Genomic DNA, 10602 nt, shown 5'->3' with positions numbered 1-10602 from the left:
AAGATATGTATGAGAGGGATCAGCCTGTATTTGGCAGGAATAGAGTGACATAAATGAAAGACAGGAGACAAGATGTTTTGAGGAGATTTTGGGAGAATGCTTTCAACAGTAGAGTGTTGCTTATCTGGAAATCATTATCTGAGCATGTGGTAAAGTTACGTGTCATGAGAACGTTCCAGCAGTCTGTAGCCGAACACTTGAAGAGCCAGAGCACACGTGGATAAGGAATAGATACTGGAAAGTATGACCAGGACAGACAGACGCGAGATGGGTGTCCTGAACGCAATGCGTCAAAGACAAATTTGTGTGCTAAAAGGGAAATGCGTGCCGGGCTCTGTGGCGCAATGGGTAGTGCGTTGGACTTCTATGTCGTTGCTCAGGTTATAATTCAAAGGTTCTGGGTTCGAGTCCCATCAGAGTCGAATTTTGGTTTCTGGTTTGGAAGGCGGTCAGAGCAGATTCGGCTGTTCATCTGCAAAATCAACAGTATTCGTGCAGAAACCCAACTGTCTCGAAATGGAACATTTTCCTCTCACAAGTTTAAATTTACCATGTCTATTTATGATAGAGACCAATAAACATCTGTTGGTCAGTAGGCAACACGATCATGTGTATAGGCTGGCAAAAGACACAAAATTGTTGTGTCAGGCATGATGATATTGAATCATGGAGTGGGACGAGATCGGTATTAACAATGGGCTCCTTTGTGTCTGTGCCATTTCTGTCCAGATTTTTAAACAATCATAATATTAACAATATGAATTAAACACCACGAAATATTTTGGTCTCACCTCCACATCCCTTCCCTTCCAGCTGGAACAGACAGCACTTGTTTCAGCTTTAGATCAGACAGCGGAGGGTTCTGACAAGTTCTCCTTCGGGCTGAATGTTGCTTCGCATGGGTTTCAAAGCGGACACTTGGAGCAAGCAATTGCATGGATTCAGGGGATTCAGGGGCAGATTTCCCCTTTGCTGGGCTGGAATTCTGGCCAAGGTAATGAACGTGAAGTTCTGACATTTTGAATCTTACTCTGGATTCTTGCGTCTTCAGCAATTAAATTGTAATTCACGTTGCCCTTGCATAACATTATTCAATCTTCACTGTTTATAAAAACCATGCCAAGTTCTCGTGGGTGCAGTATGCTGAATATTGTTGTCGTTGTGTGCAGTGTGGGTCGATGTGTCATATGAACTTGCCGATGGACGTTGGTAAAATTTCAGTGAATCGAATTCCCTGACGAAGTGAAGCCGATCGAAGGAAAACCCCAGTACAGTGGCGACATAACATTTCCGGTGATCAAAGCAGCACACCACAGTAAACGTGCGCAGCATTCAATAAAGCCGATTTTCACCACATTTTTCTCTGCCACATTTTCACCACATTTCCGGTACATTATTGTAATCTCTAAACTCTCACATTCTACAGGAAGAACATTCAAATGGCCGACTAGCCATTACTAATGTCCTGAATTCACAAACACACGCGCATATATGTGCATATTTATATATCCACACAGATATAAATGTATGTGTCTGTGCACATATATTTAAAATTTGCAAAAGAACGTTGAGTAAAACAGCATTTATTCTAAAAAAAATATGATTTTTTTGGAGTGCTCTGTCCTTGGGAAAGGCCTCAGTTACTTAAGACCAGCCATAAATACTCCCTGAGTGAATATCCAACACGCAATAGAGATTCAGAGGTGATTTTTGCAAAAAATGACGTGTTTCATACCGCTGATTCTGCGCTGTGTTAAATTCTGGAAAGGATGTTTAGCTCGTTTCACATTACTTATTTTGCTGCAATCTCGCACAGGCCATTAAAACAATCCACAAAATATTAGATTTAACTGATTGGACATTTTGACTGTTATCAGAAAAAATGGAATCGAAAGGATAACGATGTTTTTAAGTATTGCTGTGAAGATTACAGAATTGCAGCAGGAATATTTTTCGTGTCTTTTTACTGGATATTTTTGGGGGAGATGAGTGAGCAGTATATGGACTCACTCCCTTCTCTGTGATTGCAGCCAAATGTTCCAATGCAACACATGAAAGGATAAAGGAGCACTACATTGGAAGGTCAGTTCCCACTCACGATAGTATAGTTTCAATTTGATTATCACCATCGTCTAAAGTATTAGCTGATTGGGAGATCATGATCCTGAGGGTATGCTGAGACATTTCGAGAATTAATCCCACACTGTTGGCTTCACTTTATATCATAAACCAGTTATGCAGCGGACTGAGCTAATCGGCTTCCCTTTCATACTCAGTTTTTTTACAATTCATAGAAGTTCACGTGGAACAAGCTGCTGAACCTTTCCTCACAATCAGCACATTCTGTACTTATTCGTACTCAGTTGCAGGTGTTATGAAGTTTCTTTCCAATTAACTTTAACCAATTACAGAGTGTACACGTAACGCGTACCCATCATGGCCGCCCAGACTCCCTGTCAAGGCGAAATTCATTCCTCGCGTGTCTGCACGCGTCTTCACAAATATATTAGAATCAGCTTCTCAATAATCTTTCCAGCAAAAAAAAGTAATCATTTTCGAATTCAACTGCTGTAGAAGGAAAAGGAAAACTTTCCAAACTTCTCTTTATCATTCATCACTGGTTTTGAAGTTCTGAAGTCTTGATATAGATCCATCCGAATGAAGGAATTTCCCTCCTGTTTACTCTCACCAAATTCTCATCGCCTGGAAACCTTCCATACGGACACAACTCAGTTTTAACTGGTGTCACGCCACATGATCTATTCGTTTTTTCCACCAACCCATGAAACCTCGCCTTGTCTTTTCAAATGGCATTACCCCTCAATGCATCGATGGCTTCCTTTCCATTTTTTTGTTTCCAAGTAAACGCTGTCCATTCTTCCTGACGTCTTTTCATTCCAGTCATCGACATCCATGTCTTTTATTATCTCTTTATATCCCCGTATAGTCCATGTTGGGAAAGGATGCTGGGTCCAATGCAGCACATTAAAACCCGGTCTAATGCTGTGTACTGCCATTACCATTGTAGGGAAAATAGGAGCTAGTTCAGGCAAAAGGAAATCCGTTGGTTGTCGCGTAATGGAACAACCCTTGACTGGGAAGTGACTATTTTTCCTCACTTTTCTCCCTGGTCTGAACATTTGCTAAAGCAACACACTAAGGGAACATCGAATGCCTCCAGTTCAGAAACTGGCTATTCAATGCAAACAATGCACACCCAGTCCTCCAGGGATTAACCCTCACAGGACAATTCCTTACCCCTTTTTCTCTTCATTTGCGCCTGAAGTAGGCACCTTACTGACAGTCAACCCAGTTGTAGGCATAACATATCTTTGGCGCTGTGAGGCAGCAGTGATAACCAGTGAGCCACCTTATGGCCTTGTACAATATTGCAAGGCACATGCGGACGTGTTTGTCATGTGATTCCTGTCAAAGATGCTCTACTTTGTTGTTGCCCTTACCAGGAACAATAAATCCTGATTCCCTGACCAAGAACTAAACCCAAACCAAAGCGGTGAAAGTGCTGCATCGGAACCACTGGTCGACCAGGAAGGACGGCATGTGCAATTGTGTCTTCTCTTAACAGCAGAGATTTCTTTTCCTGTGATGAGACATTTCTATCGAAAAAGAATGTTCGTGGCACCGTGCCTTTACAGCACAGAATTATACATTATGTCAGTACCAGTCATCAAACATCCATCCATTCTCCTTTCCAGTTAACACTGCTTGGTCCACAGCCTGACGTCTGAAGTGCTCATCTCAAGGAGGCTTTCCATGCAAAGTTTTAATTTCAAATGAACCAGCGACAGAGACTGAAGTCAGATACCGTCACGTTTGTTCATGACCTGAGAGAGAACTGAACCTCATTTTGACCCATAGAGGGAACAACACAGACACATCTTTTGAGAGTGACAAAGGCCTCAGGACATTCCAACTAACATAAAATGATGAATTGAACCGTTTGGCCTCTTCTTTCTTCATTACTAGATTTAAAACCCAATTCTGTTGACATAAGCAGAGGGTTAAACTGGCAGGTGGCTGTCCTTCGAAGACAGCCCCAATCGTGAATATTTGTTATCTGCAAACCGTCGATGTCTCCACCTGTGAGGCAGACTGGCTCGCTGTGCTCTTCCAGCCTCTGACCGGTTTAATTTGGATTACAGCGCATTCCCGTCTCTACATAAGGAACAGAAGCACACAGCCACATCCCTCTAAGTTTTCGTCCCCCACTGTTTCACCGTTAGTTTACTGCTTCTAATGAGTCACGTTTTTCTTCCTGCCAAACGAAGACATTCTTCGCCTCAGAAGCTTGTCATCCACATGGTCCTCAGAGGAAAAACACGGATGTGGACTTCCAAACTGAAACAGATGAGGCCTGGTCTGCGTAAAAATGACTTTCAGCTTTTCCTTCAAAAATAAGTCCTAACAACACACACAATGCACCTTCGGATGCTTGTTGCAAATCTTAGGAAATTCAGCAATGCTGCCATGAGAATGGAGGTTACAACCCCTGGTTTACAAAACCAGCCTCGAACCACTGAGTTAAGGAAGAACTAAATTCTGAGTCGTTTTTAGTCTGACAAAAGATGATGACCTCGAGCAGAACAAATTCGGTCAAATCAGTTTTGTGATACAAACTTCGTTTTATGTGACAAAATATGCCTTGAAACCCACTTCTTTGATCGTTTGTTTGATGTCACACTTTGTCAGCTTCCCAATTTCTCATAATGTAACAGGGATCAACATTTGTTTAACCTCCCGGCAGAGTAAAATCTTTGACGTTTCTATTATGAAAAATGCATGACATAGTGTTGACACCAATTAATTGCCCTTGGTTTCAGCATGTATTACAGTTTTTCTTCATCACTGGGTTGACTGTCAGTAATTCCAGATGACGTTTAGCCCACTCAAGAGCCAAGAGAGCTGGTCAATAGTATGCCAACCCAGCCAACGGACACGGCATCCGAGATTATGTTTTAAAGTGCTCTCTCAGATATCTGCATTCCCTCGAATTCCAGCCTCCAGAGCATATTCGATTTGAGCTGTTTACGTTTGGTGCCTAAACGTCATCTGCCAAGGCCAGATATTATGAACTCCCGTCGCTACATAAATCGCACAAGTCTAAAGTAAAGGAATTACTCAATAAGTGATGCATTCTTCAGAATAGAAAAGTCAAAGACTTTACTCTGCCGGGAGGTTAAACAAATGTTAATCCTTGTTACATTATGAGAACTTGGAAAGCTGACAAAGTGTGACACCAAACAAGCGATCGAAGATGTGGGTTTCAAGGCGTATTTTGTCACATAAAACGAAGTTTGTATCACAAAACTGATTTGACCGAATTTGTTCTGATCGAGGTCATCATCTTTTTTCAGACTCAAAATGACTCAGAATTTAGTCCTTCCATAACTCAGTGGTTCGAGGCTGGTTTTGTACCTCCATTCTCACGGCAGCCTTGCTGAATTTCCTAACAAGTTTTGCAACAAGCATCCGAAGGTGCGTTGTATGTGTTGTGAGGACTTATTTTTGAAGGAAAAGCTGAAAGTCATTTTTTACGCAGACCAGGCCTCATCTGTTTCAGTTTGGAAGTCCACATCCATGTTTTTCCTCTGAGGACCAAGTGGGTGACAAGCTTCTGAGGCGAAGAATGCCTTCGTTTGGCAGGAAGAAAAACGTGACTCATTAGAAGCAGTAAACTAACGGTGAAACAGTGGGGGACGAAAACTTAGAGGGATGTGGCTGTGTGCTTCTGTTCCTTATGTAGAGACGGGAATGCGCTGGAATCCAAATTAAACCGGTCAGAGGCTGGAAGAGCACAGCGAGCCAGTCTGCCTTACAGGTGGAGACATCGACGGTTTGCAGATAACAAATATTCACGATTGGGGCTGTCTTCGAAGGACAGCCACCTGCCAGTTTAACCCTCTGCTTATGTCAACAGAATTGGGTTTTAAATCTAGTAATGAAGAAAGAAGAGGCCAAACGGTTCAATTCAAAATTTTATGTTAGTTGGAATGTCCTGAGGCCTTTGTCACTCTCAAAAGATGTGTCTGTGTTGTTCCCTCTATGGGTCAAAATGAGGTTCAGTTCTCTCTCAGGTCATGAACAAACGTGACGGTATCTGACTTCAGTCTCTGTCGCTGGTTCATTTGAAATTAAAACTTTGCATGGAAAGTCTCATTGAGATGAACACTTCAGACGTCAGGCTGTGGACCAAGTAGTGGTAACTGGAAAGGAGAATGGATGGATGTTTGATGACTGGTACTGACATGATGTATTATTCTGTGCTTAAAAGCACGGTGTCACGAACATTCTTTTTCGATAGAAATGTCTCATCACAGGAAAAGAAATCTCTGCTGTTAAGAGAAGACACAATTGCACATGCCGTCCTTCCTGGTCGACCAGTGGTTCCGATGCAGCAGCTGCCTTTTAGCACACAAATTTGTCTTTGACTTATTGCGTTCTGGACACCCATCCCGCGTCTGTCTGTCCTGGTCACACTTTCCAGTATCTGTTCCTTATCCACGTTTGCTATAGCTCTTCAAGTGTTCGGCTACAGACTGCTGGAACGTTCTCATGATATGTAGCTTTACCTCAGGCTCAGATAATGATTTCCAGATAAGCAACACTCGACTGGTGAAAAATTCTTGCAAATTCTCCTCAAAACACCTCGTCTCCTGTATTTCATTTATGTCACTCTATTCCTTCCAAATACAGGCTGATCCCTCTCATACATATCTATCCTCTTCATAAAATGTGCACGTTAATCGGTTACTCCAAGAGCTTTCTCTGCTCTTCGATAAATATCCCCCGACCTAGCTCGTCTACCTTCACAATGGAAATGGTCCAGCCCTTGCCATTCCTGTCATCTCCTCTGAATATCTCATCCTGCAATCAGAAGCTTCCAGCAGTCTGGCGATTACAACCGACAAATAAAGTTCCCTGAAGTAAAGCCAAAAGGTCTGAACAAAATCAGCAGCTCGTGTCCATATCTCATGAGAAAGGAAAGTTAACATTTCGAGTCCAATGATCTGTCTTCGGAACTGTCGGGATGGAAGGATGGGTGAAGAATGTGGAAGAGGGCAGACGGGTTCAAAAATGATTGAAGTCGATGTTGGGACCTACGTTTTGCATGGTCCGTCGGTAGAAAATGTGTTAAAGGTCTTCCAGCTTGTGTTATTCCTTGAAGGAGAACTGCAGCAAACCAGAGACCGGAATAGTGGCCTGGGAACACAGGATCACGATTAGAGTGGGGCTGGAATTGTACAGTAGTTCAGGCAGCATGCGAGAAGCAGTAATATCGACGTTTCGGGCAACAGTCCTTGATCAGGAATACAGGCAAAGAGCCGGAAGGGTGGGAAAACAGTGTAATGTTGAAGTTACAGGAGACTGGAAGATCGGGATAATTTTTGTTGATTCTGTAAAGAACGTAAGTGATCTCAAATTTGTCACCGACTCTGTTTTCCTCTCTCCATTGCAGAGAGATCACATTCTGAGCAGGAAATACAGTTGCCTCTATTAAATGAAGTGCAGACAAATCTCTGGAAGATGTGACTGGAAGCTTCCACAGTGAGGAGAGACATGAGAAACCAGCAGGAAATGTAGATTACTACATAGAACGTTACAATGCAGTGCAGGCACTTCGGCCCTCGCTGTTGCAGCGACCTGCAAAAATAATGTGATGTCCATTATAATGGAAAATTAGCATTTATTTCGAAACCAATAAAAGCACAGGGAAACAAAAAAGTAAGAACATGTCTTTGCAGAGGCAAGTATTGCAGACAGAAAGAAAAAAAAATGGAAAGTTAAACCGAACTGATAGCAGACTTACAAGCCAGTAAACTACCATATCACCAGTCAAGGAATGGGAAAAAAAAACAACTCCGTATCTGGAAAGGAACTCGAATGTTTCAGGTTCCTGATATTGAGGTGTTGATAAGAAGAAGCGATTTCTATTATCAACGGAAAATATATTATATGTGGAAGGTGCACCAGTTGCCTTTTTGGTAGATAGAGGAGCAACATATTCAGTCCTTAAATCTAGGCAGTTGAGAGAGTCGACGCAATGGATGTATCAGGATTCGTGACACGAGAGAGATTAACCACACTCCTATTGTGTGAAACGAGTAATGGTGAAACATTCCAATTCTCATTTCATTTCTCGGAATTCTGCCCTTTAAATCTGATGGCTGGCGATCTCGTAGTGAGACTGGGGTCGGATTTGTGCAATATCCTGACAGGGTTGCAGGTAATACAAAAAGAAGATTTACCAGCGCAGGCTGTAAAATCCGACTCACGACCCCTGATGCATGGCTATGAGTGATGATTACCCAGAGAGCCATAAGTTCAGTGAGCGATTCGCTCGCCCAGGTAGCAAGTAACCATGTTAATCCCATTAACACTGATTTACTTGCTGGAGATATGAGGCACTGCACAGCACTGGCCCTTACAAATCATATGAGAAGGATTGTTTTAGGAGATTGTTTGAACCAGGTCAGGACATAAAAGGAGAAACGAAATTGGCTAACTCAGGCAGATAGGGCAGTCCAGGTAACTCCCTCCAATAGGGTAGCCTGGCGTTGAGCTGTGGTAGATGTCTCGCACCTAAGATTAAGAATGTCCCTGCTGAGTGCAAGGCAAATAGCAGACGTGATGTGGGGTTCATACGAAGCTGCGAAACGGAAAGAATAATCCCGAAGTCTCAGTATCGTCCTTGCGGAACACAAGACTCGTTCAAACCCGAGGCTGGAAAAGAAATTACTCCAGTCTTTGAGTTCCTCCTGAAGGGTGGAGTGATAATCCCCTGTGGATAATCACCGGCGAGAGCCCCCATTCTTCCGGTCAATAAGGCAAACATTCCAGGTGTATCGGGGAAATGGAGGTCTGTTCAAGACCAGCAGATAGTCAATTATGCTGTTGTTCTGCCTGGACCAAATGTTCCTGATCCTGGTAATATATTAGCCCAAATTCCAAAGGACAGTAAATGGTTCTCTGCTTTGGATATAGCAAATGCCTTCTTTAGTGTACCGTTACACCCATAAAGTCAATTCTGGTTCACTTTTCCATTCAAAAGCAAATTGTGTATATTCAGGTGAATGGTCACTTTCCAGTATGAACTCACTTGTATTTCAGGAGATTGCCCGAATCAATTAATTATTTCAAATCACAGCGGACGAATGATCTCTCCTCTGTGTGAACTCACTGGTGCCTCAGCAGACAGAATGACTGAAAGAAGCCTTTCCCATTCTTAGAAAAGACGAACGGCCTCTCTCCACTGAGTTCGCAGATGTAAACTGAGATCAAATGACTGCCTGAATCTATTCCCTCTGAGAGAGCACTTGAATCGTTTCTCGTCAGCGTGAACACGTTGATGGTACAGGAGTTCGTGAGACCTTTTAATGCCTTTTTCATACTCTGGACAATTAAATGGTTTCTTGTCCGTGTGAACCCACTGGTGAGTCAGCAAGTCAGAGAACTGAGCAACTCCCTTTCCAGACTCAGAAAAGTTGAATTGTTTTCCCCCGGAGTGGTTGCCCTGATGAATTTTCAGGGCAGACAAGTAATTGAAGCGTCATCACATTTCCGCAGTTTCTCTCCGGCGTCCCTCCAATTATGCCTCGATATTTCAGATCGTGAAGACTTTCACTCCACTGTGAATGTAGCTTTCTGCTTTCAATTTCAAAGGCCGGTAAGCTTCAGGCTACATGGAACAATGCAACTCCTCCAAATTCTGATCTAATGCTTCGTTTCAGTTTCCCAACAGCAAATCCTCATCTTTGATACCACTCAAATAAATCCAGAAATATCTCAGAGAATCCCCAGAACACCAAAGCATATGATTTTCATTCTCCATCGGATGTGGTTATTCCAGAACAGGTCAGCAATTATTGTTCATTCCAGAATTGACTGGGTGAGGTGATGATGAGCTTTCATCTTGAACCATCGTTTCTGTGTGCTGTCGGCAGATCCAAATTATTGGTAAGTGAAATCCACTATTTATACCCAGTGATTCAGGAGAAATGGCAATATATTTCCAGATCAGGATGGTAGGTGGGTTGTAGGTCTTTCCCATCTGTCTTGTGCCCTTTTCCTTTTAGATGGATGTAGTTGTGAGTTTGTAATGTACTTTTGATGGAGCCTTGGTGAATATCTGCAGTGCACCTAGTGAATGGTGCAGACTGCATGTCTGAGCGTTTGGTTATGGTGGGAATTGATGTTTGTCGATGTTTTATTAGTTATGTGTTGCTGCTCAATTCAGCTGCTCTGTTCTGGGCGGTTTTGAGCTTTTCAATATTGTTACAACTGCAGTAAGGAATCCTCAAGTAGGTTGGGATTTAAATATCTCTTGCTACTCCAATGCTGACTAAACTGTTGTGCTTCTCCTGTGCATTGTTTCTTTCACACTGCAATCATCCAGGCTAAAAGGAACTATCCCATCATGTCTCATTCTGTATTGTAAAGTAGTAAACAGTTGGTAGGGAAAGAAGAAAATAAAGAGAAGAATATTTGGTCAATGAGGTGAAAAACGATCTCGCTCTGAGAGTGAATAGCGGTTAATGGAGACTGCCAGTGACAAATCATCGGTGGCGTGTAATCGCAGGCTAT

The 10602-nt window shown here is 42.7% G+C and overlaps 1 non-coding gene across 1 annotated transcript; it reads left to right on the top strand.

Moving 5' to 3' along the window:
- The first annotated feature begins 330 nt into the window (after positions 1 to 330).
- trnar-ucu (transfer RNA arginine (anticodon UCU)) lies at positions 331 to 422 on the top strand. Its single transcript is given in 2 exon segments — positions 331 to 367; positions 387 to 422. It is a non-coding gene; the product is annotated as a tRNA-Arg (tRNA).
- Positions 423 to 10602: the final 10180 nt, after the last annotated feature.

Source organism: Hemiscyllium ocellatum, unplaced genomic scaffold, assembly GCF_020745735.1.
Source record: "Hemiscyllium ocellatum isolate sHemOce1 unplaced genomic scaffold, sHemOce1.pat.X.cur. scaffold_283_pat_ctg1, whole genome shotgun sequence".
NCBI lineage: Eukaryota > Metazoa > Chordata > Chondrichthyes > Orectolobiformes > Hemiscylliidae > Hemiscyllium > Hemiscyllium ocellatum.
The sequence above is the reverse complement of the archived record's forward strand: the minus strand, read 5'-3'. Positions and strand labels throughout refer to the sequence as shown.